Source organism: Anopheles gambiae, chromosome 2 (assembly GCF_943734735.2).
Source record: "Anopheles gambiae chromosome 2, idAnoGambNW_F1_1, whole genome shotgun sequence".
In the NCBI taxonomy this organism is placed as follows: Eukaryota; Metazoa; Arthropoda; class Insecta; order Diptera; family Culicidae; genus Anopheles; species Anopheles gambiae.
Genome location: NC_064601.1, coordinates 93,111,688 through 93,133,170, shown reverse-complemented (window position 1 = coordinate 93,133,170; position 21,483 = coordinate 93,111,688). Strand labels below are relative to the sequence as shown.

The 21,483-nt window shown below is 47.4% G+C and overlaps 1 protein-coding gene across 29 annotated transcripts in view; it reads left to right on the top strand.

Moving 5' to 3' along the window:
- LOC1276638 (protein alan shepard) overlaps positions 1 to 21,483 on the top strand; it is a 203,991-nt gene that overhangs the window by 69,216 nt on the left and 113,292 nt on the right. Inside the window, exons 1-2 of one of the 29 annotated variants that reach the window (XM_061645415.1) lie at positions 13,365 to 13,473; positions 17,612 to 18,222. The exons of 22 other annotated variants lie outside the window; for them this stretch is intronic. The gene's annotated coding sequence lies outside the window, so the exon portion shown is untranslated. Of the gene's footprint in view, positions 1 to 13,364; positions 13,671 to 16,553; positions 16,666 to 17,611; positions 18,223 to 21,483 lie in introns of those variants that run through there. 6 more of the 29 variants (XM_061645410.1, XM_061645411.1, XM_061645414.1 and 3 more) reach the window with 6 other exon arrangements.

Below are 21,483 nucleotides of genomic sequence, written 5' to 3'. Positions count from 1 at the left end.
TCGTTGAGATTCAATCATATTTTTTGATTCAATCATATTTAGTGACATGATGAGTAATTAGAATCTCGAGTCGAATATTCAAAGATTCATGAATCTCCTAAATTTCACGAATCTTTCGTTGAGATTCAATCATATTTTTTGATAATCTCTTATGTTTCACGAATCTCTTAAGATTCATGAATCTATAAGATTCATAAATTCATTAAAATTCATATATCTCCAGGAATTTATGAATCTTTACAGATGTATGATTTCCAAAATACTGAATTTGCCCAATCCCACCTAAAACTTGCCTGTTGGGGGTTTAAACCTTGCATGGACCGACTTCCCGTAAGTATCTTTCGAGATTCATGGATCTTTCGAGATTCCTGAATCTTAAAGATTCAGGAATTTTCAAAGATTCATGAATTTTCTGAGATTCATGAAGCTTTTCAACCGAGACTCAGATTCATTGAATCATTCCGAAGATTCATTCAGATTCATGAATCTGAGTCACATTTACCCAACACTACTTCAGTGTGGCTGTATCGGTTGTTAATAATGTATTGTTTTAGTAGATAACTTACTGAAGTCGATAAATCTTTATTAAATATCAAGATTAATTCTATTGGATTATAACACATTCAAATCCTCAATGATTTTTGAAGAAATCACTTTTAATTTAATTTTACACTGGTGAAGCCTAAAGCGCAGCAATCCAAAAGTAACTCAACCTCACTAATTACATTCAACTCAATTACACAATCAAGCGCTAGCAACTTACTTTCGCTCTGTTATTTCTGCACCAAAAGTTCCCTCCCTCCGTTTTCGCTAATGATTCCTCTTTTTAATCGAATCCAATTGCCGTAAAGGAAAGTTTTCATGCGTCATTAAACGCCTATCATCATCTTTGGGTGTCTGGAGTGCAACGACGCTGGGTTTCGCATCTTGGGAAATAGGTTAACCCTATTGAAAATGACACAAAACAGAAAAATTAAATTTAAACAATGACTCCACACGATATGAATATCACTCGACTCGCGCACACTGCTGGGTCTGCAGTCTGCAGTGTCTACGCGTCTTCATTTCCTGGTTGCGCGTCTTAAAAGTTGAGCCGTAGGAACCGTAGTAGCGTGAAGATGAACCTCCTCCCTCGGCGTACACCGTTTAATTATAGTGCGCCTGAGCGCGCCTGCTGCACTGCTTTTGCACCGATTTTGCCCGGAAGATAAACGCGCAATGGTTGCAATGTGTACGCCACTGCACACCAAAAGCCCGTGTGACACGTACATCCGCTGGGTGTGGGATTTAATCATGTTACTCCAGCACACCATCATCACGCCCGCCGCCACCACCAACGGGAAGCAGCAGGTGGTAGTGCGAATTATGAAATTAATAGCGCATCTAGCGGCTGCTATGTTCATCTTCCCTCGTTTGTGTGTGTGTGTTTTATACTAGGTTTATGTGCACTCCATATTCGCGGAAAAGAATGGTGCATCAAACGAAGCGCCCCTCACGATGGGGATGTAATTTTCCATCGCAATAGTTTTGCTTACGATCTTGTTGACAGATAGCTTGTTTTTTGTTCGCGTTTTTATACGTGAGTGTGTGTGTGTGTTCTTGCTGCTTTGTGTAAACTAATTTAACGAACATATGCTCTGTTCCCCGGGTGATCGCCAACCGGCTGCTGCTGTTATGCGTTACGTGAAGAAAGCCAACCGGCAGCGCTCGTGGCGAAGCAGAACGTAGAAATGATTTAATTTATTACCATACCACGCGTGGGACACTGCTCGGGAAGGGGGACACAGACCGTGCCCGAAGCAGTCCAATGTCATTGGCACCACCCTCTGCCCGCACGGGCTATAGACGCGCTTGTGTTGCAGCTTGGAAGAAAAACTTTTCACCCACTCCCCGTGGAGGCCTAGCGCACGGAAAGGGAAAAAGCCGGCATGGTTGTATTTATTATTGGCAACTAACATTTGACGAGCGTGACAATGCCTCGTCGGCAACAATAGGGGCGCTCTCCCCTTCCCTGCCCACTGTGAACATCATCGTCGCCATCTTGTACGTGCGGGTAGGATGAAGAATGTTCTTCGGGAAAGTGGGAAAAATGAAATTTAGCTCCCCAGCTCTCGATGCAGACGTGACAGCATTCGTGACTGTCGGGGAGCTCGAATCTGGGCATCGAATTGGGTCATATCCAGTATTTGCCCGCCGTCTATTAGTGTCACATTTGACGTACGTGCGGGATGGCAGTTTCAGGGCATCGGGAAATGATTGTGTGTGTTTAAGTGTGTGGTTGGAATGGTTAATCAAACACCTTGGACGTGGCAGGTTGATAACAAAAGCTAACTTTTTATTAACAAGTCTATACAAACGACAATTAGTAAGCGGGCTTTAGTGCGTTGTACTTTAAGCTCTGTTGACTCGTATAACTCTTCCTACTGGAACGTATTCCACGCCTAACTAGATTCCTGTTCGCCCTCTGACATTTTATTCCATAACAAGGTGTTGATGACCAAAACGCGCGCGCCGCCCTAACAGCCGTTCTCCCCTGCTGCATACAAACGTGTTTTTGCGCGTACCTATTTCCATCCGTTTTCCAGGGTTCTCTCCGCTCGTGAACAACAGAATGTGAACTGTTGTTACCGCGGCCAGCAGATGCCGCATAGATGCCGGAGGTACCAAGGTAAAAGGACACGTGCACAGTACGTGCCATTTGAAGCCTTTTCAGCCTTTTGCTTCTAGCTAGTAGGATAGGCAAAAAAAAAGAGAAGGACTTTGTACAGCATCACACAGTAGCATCAGTTCTGAACATAATCATTTTTGCCTATCCCTGTCCAGTAGTGCCACGGCCGGTACCTGGTTTTGCGAACGTGTGCCGTCTGCATGACCATTCGATGGTTGTGTTCTCGCATTTTCCTCCCCGATTCGATTGAATTTGCCAGGTGAAAGGGTGAGGTCATTTGGACGCGCACACCTTATTGCAGCATCCACCACCTTGGGTGAGCAAGATTTTTCCTTTTTCGTATATCGTTTATTGACAATCGAGAGCCGTTTTTTGACAGTCATTTTGGGGCTGGAGCGAAAAATGGAAGGTCAAAAGTGTGCTCTTTCCAACTGCGCGTAACAATACACATTCCACAGCTGGCTCACATGTGCTGGTGACTCTCACTCTCTCTCGCTTTTATATTTGTCTTCGATCGTGCAGGATAGATTTTATTCGCCCAGAATTGTTAATAATCGGTCCGTTTCGGCGCTGGGAAACGTTTTCGGACCGGGGAGCGAAAATCGAAGAACTCGGCTTCGACTGAAGAAGAAAGATGGCACGGCCGTTACCAAACTCATTTTTTGCCCGTCACCCCGTGCCCGTGATGGAACGTGATTGCTTCCATCATTGGTTCTATTTTGTACGAACCATGAACCTGCCGGGTCATTTCTCGCCGCTCGGAAAAAAGGTGGCATGTTTTGGAGCGAGCTTCTATATTTTTTTTTGTTGGGGTTGTCCCCCGATATGCCTAACACATATCCTTCCGCCAATAGTGGCCAATGGTAGCATGGGAAGGGACGAACACGATATGCAAAGTGTAATGGTTACGATTATTGTGCCTATTGAGATTGTGGATCCGTTGATAAGCGAAACCCATTGGGAGGAATGTTTACAAATTCGTTCGATAAAAATTTGCGTCGCCAGTCTTTCCAGCAAAAAAAAAAGGGAACCATTCGAAAACACAGATTGTTTGTTGGGCGAGAAGTGTACAAAGTGTCGTTTGCGCATGCTTATCTTGCTGCACTTATCGTGGGACTTTATCTGGGAGCTATCGGAGCACGTAGTGTGCAATTGGTAGTTTTCACCTGGGCTGCAAAAAGACCCTGTTGAGTGTGAGTAAGACTTTTTAAATTTCATTCTGGACGCCTTTTTCTTGCGTTTTGGGCAATTTCGAAGTGATGCCTGTGTACCTTCCGGCAATTGTTTGGATATTTGAAAGTCTTAACCTGCGGTAACATCTTTTTTGTTTTTTTTTTTGTTTTCAAGCATCTGAAACTCTGGACTTGTAGATGTCTAGATATAGATTGGTCTAGATTGGCTGATACTCAGTTTTTGTAAAGATTCCGCTAGTAATGTCATGCCAATGGAAAGATACAAAACATCATTCAATGTTTGAAGTTTACGGTAGGTTGCACGATCAATACATTTGCAAACATTATCACTAGTTCTTGCCAATCTCTACAGCTTCAAAGCTATTTGGATCACCTCACTCATTCTTTAGATCAATCTGAGTCTACTGTTCGCCACCTTCTGTTAATCTTAGGTTTTTTGTGTGAAAAATTCCTCCATACTTCTTGTTGTTTCTCACTTACAACTTCTTTTGTCAGTGTCTGAATCCTGAATGCTTGGTATTCTTTTCGAGAGTTTTGTGCTCCTTTTAAATTCCTGAAGCAAAACTGGTAAGCTAAAGGTGTCGAGATTTGCTACCTAGGTCGTTCTCAATATCTCAAAGCAAAACCGATTAATATTTAACCTTGCCAAACAATCCAAACACACACGGCACACGGCTTCACAATATCGCTTGAGATCACATTGTTCTTCGCTGAATGCTGGTGCTGCTGAGTGCACAAAATGCATACTTAATTTACTGACATTTCATAGAATTAGTTATTGGCCCTTCCGCACGATGACGACGAAGGAAGCTTTCGACGTCGCCGGTACATCGTTGTGTGTGTGTGTGTGTGCGCTCACTCTGCTATCGAAGAATGCACCCGCTCCGGTTGTAAGCGATTTGGAGGATCGGTTACACTCGCCCGGTTGATTAGCATGCATATTGAATGAGCTCAGCACAATAAGTGTCTCGGACGGTTGTGTGTGTGTGTGTGCACCACAGCAAACCGTTTCAGTTGCAATCGTGTTACAGCGCTGCGCTGCTGGTGTTTGGAATTTATCCGGAGAAATTCGAGCATTGCGTTCTTGTGGACCTTGCACCTGGAGCAGTGCTGAGGCGAGCCGGTTTGAAGCGTGGAAAGCGCAATGCGGCACACACTGCTTCATTTAATCTGTGCATGCAGAACTAAACCTCGTTAACCTTACACACGTCACTGCACACACACACACATCGAGCTCTCGCACACAGTGGATGATATATAGTGGCGTTTCACGTTAGCTTTGTAGCTTCGGGGAAATGATGCACAAACGATACTCTCGTTGCCGCCTGCCGATTGGTGACTTCCAAATGCACACCATCCCCACGACGGCTGGCAGCTCAGTTACAGCGTGCCGCCCGTGGGCTGTAAACGCGTTATAGTTCACTTATGATGAGTGAAGTAACTGGTTTTAGCACATCGTAACATCCACGGTCTCCGCCCGACCGACCGAACTTGGGAAGAAAGGCAGCATGCGTTCTTGGCGGCTGCGGTTGGTGCAAAGATTTGGGCGAAGCAGGTGCTGGTGCGCACTGATGAAGCTTGCTCAGTCACGAACGCCTGGCTCAGGGGACGGGAGTGGCGACCAGATCAATTCTCATGCAATATGCAGCGGTGTTTGAACTGGATGGGAACCATACACACTCTTCGGGACGTCCGCAAGTTTTACCGCAGGTTGCGCTGTAGACACCAGTGGAATGTGTACCGCTTTCAACACTTTTGCGGGACGAACAGGTAATTTGAGGCGTTTGAAAAGAACGTGTCCCGGAGACGGTGGTTCCGGGCTTAATAAGACTGGGTCGTATATGGGCGCAAGGTGGCATGGGCGCGTTGAAAATCCTGCGCTTGTGTGCTCTCTCTCTCCCACTCTGCTCCGCAACACCCGATCAACAGATTACCGGTGTTGTGTAAAGCTGTAGGCTCCGTTTGTTGCACCTGACCTACGATAACAAACAACAATGTTGCGCTGTGAGCAGGCCCTGCAGCAGCAGTAGCGTGTGGTCGGCATACGCTGAGTTGGGAAGATTTTTCCGCCACACTGATAGCGGGCTGGTAGAGACGTCGTGTGCAGAGTGGCGCAGTTATAAGGTACTCTTAGGGACGATAGTCTCGACGTTTCTTTTGCCTTCGTGGTGGCGTTGCGCGGCTGATAGTGTGCTGCGGCAGAGATGCAGTGACTAAGAAAATGCTCATTGTTCTTGGCGGACCCGTCTGGGCCAATGGCTGATAAACGGTGGCTGTCAGTGTGGCTTGGTGTGTGTGTGTGTATGTGTATGCGGTTTAAGATTCCCTACAAGTGATAAAACCGAGAGGTGCAACCGTTCTCGAGCTGCATGCTAGGAACACCACCCCCCGTCCAACAACCACTCGAGCGATAGCGTTGAGTCACTCAGCGTGCCGTGACCATGCTAAACAGTAGAACCGTCGTGTTTGTTATGTTTCTACAACCCTCTCTCTTTCTTTCTCTCTCTCTGTCTCTCTCTCTTTCGCGCACCGTGTGCCATTTACCACTCCGGGGCAAGTTGAAATTTATTTCGAAAAATTGCTAATCATCACATTAAACATGACCCGGGAAGGGGGCAATTTGTTTTGTTGATGTTGTTGTTGTTGCTGCTGTTAGGATCTAGACAGCATACGACGCAGACGGCAGCTTATCAGTCAAGGTGTGTTCTGGTGGGTTTGAACACAAATCCCTTCCCCGAACTCACAGAAACATTATAGCCACAAAATCTTGAGAACAACTGGCGTGTTTGCCCGTCGACTGGCTCGTCGACAAATTTAGTGGGAAAGGAGGGACCTTCTCCCAGAGGTCGTCCTGCATTTGCATTGCAAATGGGTCGATGGAGGTTTGCAGGCGCGAGGGAAAGGCACATAAAACACTCTGCACGCCAGCCGGGCGTATGCAATTTTTGGTGCAGCTCCCTCGCGCCGTTTAGGTTGGAAAATTAAGATGACCAAATGGGGGACCACCGAACGCGATTCTTATCCGCTCGGGCGAGGCTATAATTCAAGCTTGAGTGAGAGGCACTGTCAGCTGTTGAGAGGGTGCAGATTTTTAGCTACCATCTGCTGCTGCTGCTGGACGGTGTGTTAAATGTGTATTTGTTATCCGATTTGTTTCTTTTCATCGTCGTTTAACGGCTGAATAACTGTGTGCATGTAGTATTCTAGGCTTGAATGTTCAAATTTAGTGTATCTTTTTTAACAATATTTAATTCTTGTTTTACATTAAAGTATCTTGCAGTACCTTATTTCTAATTGCTTGATTAGGTTGAACATAAAATAAAAAAGAATCTGTTTCCTGATTCTGCTCTCCTACTAACGTAGTCTTAACCATTTTTTTATCTATCTCCTCACTATCTTGTACATCTTTTGAAGTGTCGTGATTAACGCGGATATGCCCGAGAAGAAGTGTAATCCATCAAGTGCGCACGGTCTTACATCCCTGTCCCTTCTGCCTCGCCCGTGTTTCAAAAAGTGACCTAATTTCAACAAGAAAACTAATTATGTTTTTAATTTTCTCATCCCTCTCTCTCTTCTTTCAGGTAAGCGCACGCTCCAATCAAAATGTGCTTTTTCCTTTTTGCTAAGATTTTACAGCCAGGACCGCGAGAGATACCGGCCGCAGGCCTGCCAATCTAGTGATGGGTATAGTTGGTAAAAATCCGAATTCGACTGCGGAAGGTAGGTTCGACCAGCATTATCCAGAGCAGCCTGGAGTTGTCCGGAGTCGTCCGGAGCCGTCCGGAGTTGTCCGGAGTTGTCCGGAGTTGTCCGGAGTTGTCCGGAGTTGTCCGGAGTTGTCCGGAGTTGTCCGGAGTTGTCCAGAGTTGTCCGGAGTCATCCGGAGTCGTCCGGAGCCGTCCGGAGTTGTCCGAAGTCGTCCGGAGTCGTCCGGATTCCGGTTGATTCCGGTTGACTCCAGTTGTCTCCGGATGGCTCCAGGCGGCTCCGGACGACTTCGGACGACTCCGGACGACTACAACTCTGAACGACTTCTACTCTGGACTACTTCTTCGGACTCCGACTCCGGACAAGTTCGACTCCAATTCCGGTCGGAATCGGACTAAGAATAACCGGAGTCGGATCGTAGTCGTGGGTGCGCTCCAGAGACCACATCACTAGATCAATCCATGGAAAAGAAGGGTGGAAATGATTTAGTTTGTAGCACATCACAAAACAGTGCCGTTCACGGTTTGAAGATTGGGAAAGCATTGAATCACATTAACTACCAGTTGATGGCTTTTATTGCGTCCAAAGTTCGTAAAACTTTTTCGTAAAATATGCTTATTATGACCCTGCTATTTTCTAAAGGTTTATTGATACCTTAACAGATGCATTCAATCGTAAAACACGCGCATTAAAAACGCTTCAAAAAGAAAGTACCCATTCAATTAAATGCTAGCCTTGCCTTGCAAATACCTTCTAACGACGGAACTGGGAAAACCGTACGCAAAAAAGACAGACAGTAGTCGGCAGTGGGCCATAATCTGCACTCAAAGATACGCATAATGTAACGCTGTAATGGTGGTTGAAATTTCACTCTCCAATGACGTCAGGAAGTTCTGCGGTGCTTGCATAATAGTTCGGGGTCCAGCGTTGGTTGCGGGTTGAGGGTCGGAAAAGGTTGGCAAATGGATAATGGTTTGTGCGATGGTACAATCTCCCCCAGCGCCGGGGAACAGCCAGAACCGCCCACACGCCCAGTTTTCTAAGTGGTGGGATCATAAGCTTTCGAGAATGATAAGCTGCAATTTTGGAAGGTTGCCTTTTTTTCCTGGCTGGCAGTCGGTGCCAGAATGTCCTTTGGCATTGAATTTTTGTTGTTTCAACACCACACCACGCAGCTGGTTGGTTATTAATTGTAATGAAGGTTTGGTTTTGCCGGCATTTCCGCTTCATTACATTTTGCTTCGAAAGAAGAAGGTAGAAAGGCTCTCGTTGTTGGTGTGTGTTCGGATTGAAAGTTATTATTTATTTTGCTGAAATCAATTGGCGTGTCAACACCGGTGTGAAAGCTTTCACTTATTCCGCAAAGCCCTAATCAGCTCTAATTGAGTCAAACATTTGCGGATGTAAAATGTGTGGATAGTTTTTAGCTGTGGTTGATGGTAAATAAAAAACAACAGTAAAAAAATCCCACCTTCCGACAGTTTTGCAAACATTCATACGAAAACTGTGCGCTCCGCGCCCCGTACCAGCAGAGTCAGCATCAGAACGTCCGATTACATTAATCAATGTTTGCCGACTGTGTGTTTATGTAATCGGCGTGCTGGAATGTAGCTCTCGCTGACGAGTGGAGGAACCCGGGTCAGGGTGCTGAGCTGGCGCTGGCTTCCACCACTCCCTCCCTTCCCCCCGGAGCACCGTTGTCGAGTGATAGATAGATTAATCAATGTTTGCTTTTCCCTTTCGCTGGAACGCGCGCGCAGAAGCGTTCGTTCGCCCGTTTGTTTGGTTACGATTAATTCCAATGAATCATAGGGTGATATAAAAAGAAGGGCGAGATGAGATGCTTTTGATGGGCCATGGGTTACAGGGAACGGGGTTACCCATGTGGAAAGGGGTGCAGGCGAAAATCAGCTGTCTCTCTGGGTGGTTGCAGTGCGGAAGTGTGCTGGTAGGGGAGTAAACGGAAACGGTAGGGTCTGATTGAGATGGAAGAAAAACTCGTAACGTAATCGATCGGGCAGGAAGGCGACAAGTGGTGGGGGGCGAAGCCCAATATATTGATAGATGGAAAGAGCGTCACGTTTCGCGCAGCATATGCCGGTGAGTAGCAATAAAGCAAATATGCAATTTTGTTGCACGGGAAGGGGGAGGGGGAGGGGGAATCATTTTGAAAAACCGTTTTTGATGAATGGTGAATAAAAGTAATGAAAGCAATCAGCACTGTAGACAAATTTACACTTCTGCTGGGTGTTTTTTGTACAGCTTCGATTGAAGTATACAATTGCAATAGTTTATTTGAGTTTTAATATGCTTACTCGCTCATCGTATAATTGCAATCATACACCAAACGATATGAATGGCAATAAAGCATTGGTTAATATTTAATGTTTAATTTGATTCGTGAACTTCCCTCAATGCTATTCTTTATTTGGATATTTATGGTAGATTATGTTATCAATGTCATGCGCCATGTTGTTAGGTCATGCACTTTACAAACGTTCCCAGAAGGCTGGAACTAATTTCAATGTGCTCAATGCAGTTGCAGAATAAAGTCCACTAGAGTATTAACATGTTTTAACTACCAAATAAAATAAAAATAAAAATCAAATTCAAATCTTCCAAGTAGTATTACATGTAGAATATTTCTCCTGTTCCCTAGGAGTTTATTTCCAAAATATTATTCAATAAGTTCAGAGCAAGAACTTTATAGGAACGGGGTCAAATATTAGTCAAAATCGGTTTGGCCATCTTGGATGCCATTTGACAGCAGAAATCCCATGAAAATTCATCATTTCCTCAAACATTTACTGTTACTACAGGCATACATCCTCTTTCAGTAAGATGTATGCACTAATTAACATTTTTCTTACAATAACCAGTGTGATTTAGTCGGAAACTATCAAAGAGGATTCCGAAACGGAAAATCAACCACTGATCAGATCTTCACCATGCGACAGGTCTTGGAGAAGATGGCTGAATACAGAAACGACACATACCATCTCTTCATAGACTTCAAAGCCGCATATGATAGCATAGCCAGGGTAAAACTGTACGACGCTATGAGCTCATTTGGAATCCCGGCCAAACTGATAAGGCTAGTTAGAATGACTGTGACCAACGTCACATGCCAGGTGAGGGTGGATGGAAAACTCTCAGGACCTTTTGCTACCATCAAGGGTCTGCGCCAGGGGGACGGGCCTGCCTGTCTCCTATTTAACCTGGCACTAGAGAGGGCCATCCGCGACTCGAGGGTGGAGACTACGGGAACCATCTTCTATAAGTCAACCCAGATCCTGGCATACGCTGATGATATAGACATCATTGGTCTGCGGCTCTCCTATGTAGCAGAAGCCTACCAAGAGATCGAGCAGGCGGCAGAGAGCCTCGGATTGCAGATAAACGAGGCAAAGTCCAAACTATTGGTGGCAACTTAAGCGTGCCTATCAATAAATAATCAGATTCTACGTAGGCGTGACGTACAGATAGGTGAATGCACTTTTGAAGTCGTCCCACAATTCACCTATCTTGGGTCAAAGGTCAGTAACGACAATAGCATAGAAGCTAAGTTGCGCGCAAGGATGCTGGCTGCCAACCGGTCATTCTACAGCCTGCAAAATCAGTTCACCTCAAAGAACCTGTCGCGACGGACGAAGCTGGGACTATATAACACCTATATAGTACCGGTACTCACATTCGCCTCTGAGACATGGACACTGTCCAAATCCGACGAAACCCTCTTAGCCGCGTTCGAGAGGAAGATGCTCAGAAGGATACTTGGCCCCGTATGTGTGGAAGGACAATGGAGGAGCCGATATAATGACGAGCTATACGAGATGTACGGCGACCTTACTGTCGTACAGCGTATTAAGCTCGCCAGGCTCCGGTGGGCTGGCCATGCTGTACGCATGGAAACGGACGACCCAGCCCGTAAAGTCTTTTTAGGCCGTCCACAAGGACAGAGGAGGCGTGGTAGGCCCAATTGGAGATGGCAAGATGGCGTGGAGGCGTCCGCCATTAAGGCCGGGATAACGGACTGGCAGACGAAGATGTGAGACCGTGAGCGGTTTCGGACACTCCTGAGGCAGGCCAAGACCGCAAAGTGGTTGTAGCGCGGGATAAGTAAGTAAGTAACCAGTCTGATTTATCTTTTTAATCACAAATAAAATTTGAATCGAAAAGTAACGAACTTTTGACTACTTGTCGAATCGTTCTACAATACGGGACTTCGTTCCTACACAGTCCTTGGTTGAGAGTAACACCAGCTGTCAATCGCGCAATGTGGACGTGCCATTTTAGCCCATTTACCCAAAAACAAAACAGAATGCCAGATTCCGAACAACTCCGCACTGAATCATACAACATCAGGAACTCTGTGGTCGCCAAACCGCCTGATGACTAATTCAATGGAAAGCGACACAAAATGTCCGAAAGTTTGCATATGCATTCTGGTTGTCAATTACCAATTATTGGATTGTGTTACTTTTAGCACTCTCCTTCCCCGATGTGATCCTTCGGAAAATGTCTCGCTCCAGTTATCGAGAAGCACTAATTGATGATCCGCCGTGATTTCCGTTACAGAAGAGTTCCCCGTAACGTGTGTCCAAATACACTCCAACATTGATGGTCCTGTGTGTGGAATCAGCAGCATTTTGCCGTTATCGCGTACCGCACGGGCCGTCGATTGCGTATTTTGATGGCATATTACGAGCAGCGTTTCGTTCGTGAAGTTGCTCCATCCCTTATTTGTGTCTTCCTTTCTTTTTTTGCTTTTCTCTTGCTTTCCCTTTATCTCTCTCTTTCTCTCTCTCTTTCTCTCTTTCTCTTTCTCTCTCTCTCTCTCTCTCTCTTGCTTCAATCGGGCTTGGGTGCGAGCATGCGTTGCTGCAGTAAAGTATAAGTATGGCTGCATTCGTCCTTGCCTGTGGAGTCGCAATGAAGGGTAATGGAAATGCCTGGGAGGGTATCCTGAAGGGTAGAAGATGGGCCAAGTGCCGATACACACAACGACGCACGCGACGACGCACTGACGTCGCGAAATATGGGAAACACCCGTTCGTTCGCTGTGTGTGTGTGTGTGTGCATGCGCCTATGGAAGCAGAAACCGGTGAACGAACCGCGGACACTACACTACCACCTTCAAGCCGCGAATCCTCTCCCGAATCTCTGTTGTTGTTTTCCTGCCTGTCGGGTCGCTCGCTCCCTCTATCTCCTTCTCTTTCACTCGCACAGCAATGGGCAGCAGCCATCGCCGCCATCTAACGCCCATTTTAGCTCTCCCCATTTTTGGTTCCGGCATGGCGGCATCGCTCGAGAGCTCCATGGAGAGCGGCGGCTCTCGCACGAGCATGGCGACTTATCTCTCGCAATGGAGTTGTGTGGTGGCGGTGCGGTGTGTGTCATTTCCCGCTAGCCGGTCTGCGGGAAAGTATCAAAACCACCCCCAAACCTTCATGCGCGAGAGGGTTGTAGCACTCAAAGAAAGAGAGAAAATATCCGATCAGATGTTGTGTGCCGCTGCCGCGTGAGTGACCGAGCGCAGACGAACGATAAGGCAGTCGGATGAGAGAGAAAGCGAGAGGGAGAGAGTGGTGCCACAACATCACAACCACCAGCTGCTGCGATGACACCCCGTTGAAGGGATGAAAAGTTTGGGGTGGAGCACGAACCGGAGGGTTTTGTGCTCCAGTTGGGATAAAATGGTTCGTGAGTGACGGGGGTTGTTCTGAGTGGTGAGAGAACACAGAGAGCGAGAGAGCGATTACGGGTGTCTGTGTGAGCTACCAATAGAGGGTTGAAGATGGGTCCCAGCACACGTCCACACTTGCCCTTGGTACAGTCCGACGTGAACGTTCGCCAAAAACGCATCGACGACCGAAGACGACGTTTGTGGTTCTTCTGCACCAAGTCTGTGGTTCTACTCGCCTAAACCCTCCTCCCACGCTCTCGGTCGGTATTCACGGTGTGTGTGTGTGTGTATCTCTTTAGCATTCCAAAATCGCGACAAAAACGCACACTTGCAACGGTGCTAGACCGGCCGCTCCTTTTATCCAACCGCGACCCTCTCCATCCCCGAAAGGGTGCAAATCGCCAAAGACACACGGGTACGGTACGTCTCTCCGTTCCTTGTGCAAGTGCAAGTTTCTTCCTCTTCCTCCCCCCCCCCACCTCGCACAGGGCTGTGTTCGCGCAATAGTGGTCTGCAGTTGACACATCGACAGTTCTCGTGTGACTAGAACGACGGCTAGTGGAGCTCTCGGGCCTGTTTTTCTTTTTGTTTTTTTGCAATAACGGTCGACGTGGACACTGGCAGCAAATGTAAAGAAGCAAAAAAAAAAAAACGAAGCCTCTTGCGCCTCAGTGGTGTGATGCATCTGTGTTGTGCATGTGTGCGTGTGTGTATTGGAAGGTTTTTGGGAAACTGGAAGAGCAGAAGGTCTTGAAATTGTTTTCAAGGTCCAACCCGTTAGGAGTGGCCTAGCGGGAGAGAGAGATAGAGATAGAGAAAGAGGAATGGTGCATATTTCCCCATTCCCTTCCAGCGCCGGATAATTCTCGCTCGTACCTTCCTTCAAACCCCGCAGCTTAATTGTGCCGGAAGTGAATCGAAAGAACCGGAAACTCTTACCAACACACACACACACACACGCACGCATTCCGTTCCTTTCCCCGCAGTGTGTTTGCAAGAGCCCCCAAATGCAACGGAGTCCCTTTATTTTCTACCTCGTCATCTTCTCTTTGCCTAGAGTTAGCGGCGTACGTGTGTGTGTATGTTTTTGTGTGTCCGAGACGCCGCTACAATGAACCGGTCATTACACATTCCACAGTGTGTTGTGCGCACGGCAGTGGTGGGGCCACAAGCAGCGAGGGGTTGCACGATTCAGGCGGGTGTATGCGTGTGCTCTTGTCTGTGTTGGAGATCTTTCGCGTGGTAGTTGTGCCGCTGATTGTGTGCCGTCTGCATTAGAGAGTGAGTTTGGTGGATGACGACAGCACCGTGGACGCACTGTGTGTGTGTGTGTGTGTGCACGCGCTATAAACCACAATGGAAGAGAGTGTGTGACGCCCTCTCCCCCCCCCGTTCCGGGGTGCGTGAGGCAGAGAGCCAACAAGGCACCGATTGTTGTCGGTGTGTGTCGTGTGCTGTGCTCTGGTGTATGTGTTTTTGGTGGAAGAGTTCGAGAGAAGGAGACAGAATGAAGAGAGAACTACAACCTCCCCAACCCCCTCGTATTATGGGCAAAGGGATGCAATGAAAGTGTTGGGTGTGTTGCTGTGTGGGGCAGAGGCCGGTGGATAGAAGACGATTTGCAATCACAAATCCCACTGAACCGACACAAACCGGTTCATGCGGTTTTTCGTGCATGTGTATGTGCATGTCTGTGTGTGTTTGTATTGTAAGGTCTTTGGGCAAAGTTGAGCGAAAGACGGTGCTGCTGCAAAAGTACAGATAATTCGCAAGCAATCAAAAGAACGGAGAATATAAATCCACAAGAGTGTAATGGTTGACATGCTGATCTAGGCCTCTTGGGGCCTGCCGTACGCTTTCTGGAATGCCGATTGCGGGGGTATGCTGATATATTGCAATGCAGTGCGGAGTCGTCGTCGTTGTTGTTGTTGTTGCTCGTTAGTCATCGGCTACGTGACGTGACACTTGACTAACTGGAATGCAAAACAACTACCACTGCGCGTTGCGTGAGAGACATATCCCATCCATTCAATTCGAATAGAATCCGATGCTATAGAGAGAGAGAGATGCAGAGGAAGATAGAGATAACAGTAATTGCGGAGAGAAGCTGCAAGACATGGCTCATCTTTCGTTTCATCCACCGCTATATAGTGGAAGTTGGATCTGATGATCCGTTCCGTTCTCGTTTGGAATAAGCTCCAACGAACTCAGGAACTCATCTTTGGGCTGAGTGCCACTTCAGCCTGAGCGGATGTGCAATTCGACCGTCACTCACTATTGTTTCTGAGCTCTCGTCTATCCGGTCATGAAATTGGCCCAACCTGTGTGGTTTTGGAATATAAACAGTTCTTTGCAAAACAATTAATGTTGACTCTTCTCATCGCAGATATTGTTTGGATTTTAATATCTCCAAAGTTTTGGTCATAGATATTTTGAAACCCAAATATATTCAAATTGTTTCTCATGCTCCAGCTCCGAACTTCCCAAAAGTATGTCTAGACTGTTTTTGAATTTCAAATTGACAAATCGGTTTTATGAACCCTTGCCATCTACCTCCAGCAACATCCTCCAGCAGTCGAAATTGCCATCGGACGATGAACTCCCTCTGAAGGAATCACTTCCGGTTTCCCCTGCTCATCTCCAGCACACTCACGGCCCTACCCATCCCCAGTACAGTGTCTCGTACGGATGCGCCTGCGTGCACTGGTGTGTGTGTGTCTGTGTGTGCTCTTTCGCCTGTATTTGTACTTACACACACACACACACACTGCTCATCTCATCGTCGGTGAGGAGTGCTCGGCGAAAGGACAACCATCCGCCACCACTGCCTTGGGAAATGCATCCTTGTGGCTCTCTGCAATTGCAACCAATGCCTCCGTTGCGTCAGTGCATTCTCAACAACCTGCTCGTGTGTGTGTGTGTGTGTGACTGCCGGCGCCCTGTCTGTGTGCGGCTGTGCACCGGAAGTTGGCAAAGACCCCTCCCAGCCCTCCCGTTTCTTCTCGGGAAGGGATGGTGCGCTCACTCTCTCGCACCGGTTTGTGTGACGCACGCAGAGCTTCCACTTTTTCCATGCTTTCCCATCGCAACCGTCGCCTTTCGCCTCTACAACCCCGCGCCTACTGTTCGCTCGTGCTCCCGAATCTCCCGTAGCAACACAGACGGAAAAAAGAACCCCCCCCCCCCCAATTCCTCCACAACGAATGCACACGAACACACGCTCCATGCACATAGATTGCCGTGCGCCACACCGGACCGTGGCAAAGTAGGCTCATGCTCAGTAAGTCGGGGCCAGTCTTACAGTGGACGTCTTGCCGGTCGGCGAAAGTAGTGCCCCAGCGGTTAGTGTGCGCGCGTTTGAAGCAGTCGAACCAAACCACCACTATTTGTGTCGGATTGTGCAGTAAGGGGTGGGGCGTTTTTTTTTTCTTATTTCGCTACAGCTTTTGCGTTCTCCCGTTGCGTGTCCCGGTACACGTCCCGGTTCAAAACGTGGCAACTAACGCTTGGGGCGACCGGCAACGCTTCGAAGCGGTGTACTTGGTATTTAGCTGGTTTTTGTTTGCTGGCAGACACGCGTGTCAGTACACTGCCGAAGCTCAGCCCGGCGTTGTCTAATCGATAAAATGATAATACGCCTGTTAGTTTAATTTAGCTGGTTATGTTTTGCGTCCATGTGGTTGCCAATTTCTTGCCAATACTGTGCGCCCGGTTAGTGTGTGTGTGTGTGTCTGTGGAGTGTGTAATTGTGTGTGCCGGTGTGTTGTGTGTGCTGCGGTACGTGAACTGCCGGAAGTGCCTCGATCATTTCGTCTATCCAATCCGCCGGAACACATTCCTTTCCTATATCTTGTCGAATCATCTCTTTGCATTTTTTCCCATCACTCTGTCTCTCTGTCTCGGCTTCTTCAATCCTTCTCCCTTTGGCTAGTGTTTCTAACCCGACGAACGTTCCCTCTGTGTGTGTGTCTGTGCGAGGGGTGGAAATAAATGTACCATTGTGTTCGTTTTATGCCTTTGCCGGAGTGCATAGTCGTTGTGTGTACGTAGTCTTAGTCTCTTTGTGCCGGGTTCGTGAAGCAGACGACTGAAGAAAAAAAGTGCATCCACGTTCGTAGAAATGGTGAACCCACCCAGCCACCCCATTCCCATCCTCACACGTGTTTCACGTGGGACGCCACGCGGTAGATTGTAACGCCTGTTGTGATAAAAAGGAGCAATTAGTGCAATTTTCCTAAACAGATATAAATAGAAACGTTTGCTGCATTTTGATACTAACTTTCCCTACCACCTCTTTTGAACACCCGCCCCTCTTGACCACTGTTTGCCTGTTTCTACCCCCACACCCTTTTCTAGTAGCAAAAAATTTAGCAAAGCTAAAGCTCCACCGGAAGTTAGTGTGTATTTGTGAGTGTGTTTGTGCGCCGTTTCGTGTGTGAAGCAAAGCCCCTGCCCCCTCGGAGCCACCGCTTCCGTTTACCGGTTACCGTGTGCACGTTTTGCAGTGTATCCACCTCTGTCTGTGTGTGTGTGTGAGTGTGTATTTGTGTGCAGTTATTGAAAGTGGTATTGGTGAGCGAGCGAGCAAGCGCAAGCATATATGTGTGGGAAATAGAAAATCCACCCAGCCAACATCCATTCCCCCGCTCGATGCAACATTGTTAGAAGAAGCAGCGGTTGTTAAGCAGAACGTAGTGTGAACGAAGAGAGAAAGAAAGAGAGAGAGAGAGAGAGAGAGAGAGCAGCAAAGAGAAAAGCAGCGTTGCCGAAGCTTTCTCTGCTAGTGCTTTAGTGCGTTTCAGTGTGTGTGTGTGTGTGTCTTTGCTGCAGCTCCAACAAGATAGTATAGGCCCATCTGCAGGTCGCAAAAAAGCCGGTCCCTGAGCTATACCCCGCCGGTGTGTGTCCGAGTCCCGAGCTCCACGTGCCGCGTGTCAGACAACGCCGGAAAGATACTTCTGTTAAGAGTAAGCATCGTCGTGGGATTTTGGGGATTTTAGGGCGAGCTATTTGAGGGTTTAAATGCATAAAATCAAGCTTTCACCGCTTTCAAACTCCAGCAATCAAGGTATTTTCAGCATTGTATTAGAGCGCATGAATCTGAAGTACACTCTCTGGATCGCACCGGGTGGTCGAATGAGCATTTTTTCGAGCATTTGAGTTGTAGACTTTTGGATGCGCCCAATTCCAGCATCGGTTTAAAGATATTCAATGCTTCAATTAGATCGTTTGTGCGTAAAAGAGATGAAGAATCTGAAAAAGACTCTAAAGACTCAAACAAGAACCTAAATCCAAACGAAATAAGAATGATAGTCACTGGACCGCAAAAGACGCACACTGCACGTTTTCTCAAGATGATCACATCCACTCATTGGCCGGGGCAATAATCAACATTGGATCGTTTAAAACGCTTCCCTCTTCCCTGTATCGCGGAGGCAGATGTACCGGCACGCGGTCTCCGCTACCCCAGGGTTTCGCAGTGTGCGAGTCAGTCAAGCACATCCGGCATTGACGGTGTGTGTCTGTGTGAGGAACACCAAGATGCAAGAGCAACTCCGGAACTGTTCCTCTCGTCCGTCCGCGTGGCATAATTAAGAGTGGAAGAACGTGCAACACATTTTAGAAGCTTCGTCTTCCCCCGTTGGACTTTCGAGGTCTGGGTGCTCCAAAGCTTTTGAGAATGGGTAGAAGGTGCAGGAAAGTGCGAGAGGGCCCTCGGTAGGTGCAATTAAAAGTGTCCGTCAGCCGTGGAGTTTGAGGTTGTACGTCGCTCAATGTCTGGTAGATAAATCTGGACATTTCGGTGTGGAAGTGCGCTGCTTAGAATGTCTGTGTACTTACTCCGATGATGGATATCTAGCGGGAGAGTTCGTTGCTCTCACTCTCTCTCTTCCCTCTGTTTCTATGCTCTGCGTTTTAATTAAAAGCGCACCCGCAAACGTACCAGCCACGCATCTCACGTCGTCACGCACCGACGACTGAGCGTGTTTGTGTGTGCGTTATTCTATTGATTGCTTCAAAAGTGACCACGCGTCTAATCGTCATTTCCTTCCCAAGACGCTCCGTGGGTTCGGTTGAGCGAAGCGGTGGACATAACGGAATCTTGAGCGCAGTTGACATATCTCGGTAACGGTGTACAGAAAGAAGCAAAACACTTCTCTCGTCGTGCGGTCAGGCGAATGTTAGTTTGCATATGCCGCGCACGGTTGTGGAAATAGAGAAACGAGTTGGCTGGCCAGAAGATCTGGTCCGCTGGCCAGAGCGGAATTTGATGTACAACCCCGTACATCGTACAGTGTACACCTCGGCCTTACCAGTGCATTGAAAACCAGTGCATCCATAATTGATGGCATTGAACTTCGGAACGCTTACGGGCTGCTTCTTTACCCGGGCTTAGGTATGGTAATGCATTATGTTTATGTATACTATTGGCGCAGCCTGAGGGAGTTGCTACAAGAAGCGGTACATCCTCCAGCCCGAAATTTGTATCCGAAAGCTTATCTTTTATGCGATTTAATTGCTACAACACATTGCTGGCGGGTGCTGCCAAATGTACCGAGGCCCTAAACGGGGCCTTCATACTCTCGCCCGCTGATTGATCATCAAAGGGCGCTCTGCACTACACGAATTGCTGTGCGAAATCGTGCTGCTTTCATAAATATTAAATTAATTTCCACATTAATCTCTTATTCGTTTGCTGCCGAAGCACATTTTTGTGGTTTAGTGGTACGCGGGACCGAGGGTGGGTCCAAGCCGCGACATGCCTGGGTAGCCTGGGTTCGGGAACCGGGAGTGTGGTGCATTTTTAATGAATTGGTGCAAATTAATGTGTTCCGGTTTGGAGTAAAAAAGCGTAAACGATCGTGTCGTGTGAAAATGTGTGCATAAAATGTATGCTGCGCTTATTTTGCAGGGTTTCGCTTGTTGTTTGAGCAGTCCTCTCCTGTTTTAAACTCTTTTTTGTGAACCTCATCAACGTCATTTTGGTTCTTGGGCCATTAATTTTCGTCTCATTTCTGTCGTTTGTCAAACTTACGTGTGTATGGAAGTTCGAGAATTATGGGTTCTTCCGCGATCAGCGAGTCCCTTCGCATCGATCCAGTCCGCATCAATAAATACTCCCGGGTGTATAATCAACTGCTATTTATTCATCGGAATTAAATTACATCCGCCTATTCGTTTTGCGGGCGGTTGAGTTTGATGTTTCCCCGCACGGGAAATGGCAGATCCCCGAGATGATGAGTGCCGACGACATAAAGCTGTGTGTCTCTCTCGGACATTGGGAAGAGGTCGTCCGTCGCGCATATTGTGGGGCTGTGGTGCGCGTGTGTGTAGTAATGAATTTTACAGATGCGACCGTACACCCGAGCAAAGAAAAGGAGAGCCAGCGAATTGGGAAAGGAAATGGAATAATCTCTCTATTTTGTGACGTGGAAGAATGGTACGAAATGAGCTTCCGATACGGGGGAATAAAGTGTCATGCGAGATTTTGGCGAATTCCAAGAAGGGCTTTGACATAGACCCACAATCGTAACATTTGCGTCCTGATAGCAATCGCGCACCCCCAAAGTCTCTTTGGACGGACATTTCTGATAAGAAGATGTTCGTAAACATCTCGCAAAAAAATGGCAGCTTAGCAGTACCGAGCTGTCACTTTAGGCCAAAAACTCCTAAGCCTACTTGTCCACTGTGAGGTAGCATTCTGGATGGAGTAAGAATACAAACTGGCACATTCTTTCCATCTGGAAATGTCCATCTAATAGGACGCGATATAAACCTCAAATGACCTTGGTAGGCTACAAGCTACACCTTCAAGACACTTGCCCACCACCAACACACGTAATCTTCTCAACAACTCACATGGGGAATTCATGTCCCTAGTGTGTCGCTTCTTGCAGCTGCCCGTGTCTTCCACTTCTGCTAACCACACTAACAAGAGTGCCAAATAATCGCAATCGTCTTAAGATTTACCAGTCATGGTCCGTGGGGAGCTTTTGTGGTCTGGTCGGTCGGTGTAAGTGTGTGTGTGTGTGTGCGTGTCTGTGTGTGCCCTGTCTGTCTGTTTCGGTTGGGTGGAGTCCCATCAAACATCCCATTCGTCGTTCGGAGGAGGGATTTTTTGCAAGCAACGGTTTTTGGCACAAGTTGTGTGGCTGCGAAACGAAACTGTCGGTTGCCGCAAGAGTGGGAGAAACTTAACCCACGTGGAAGTAAGGAAGAAGAAGAAA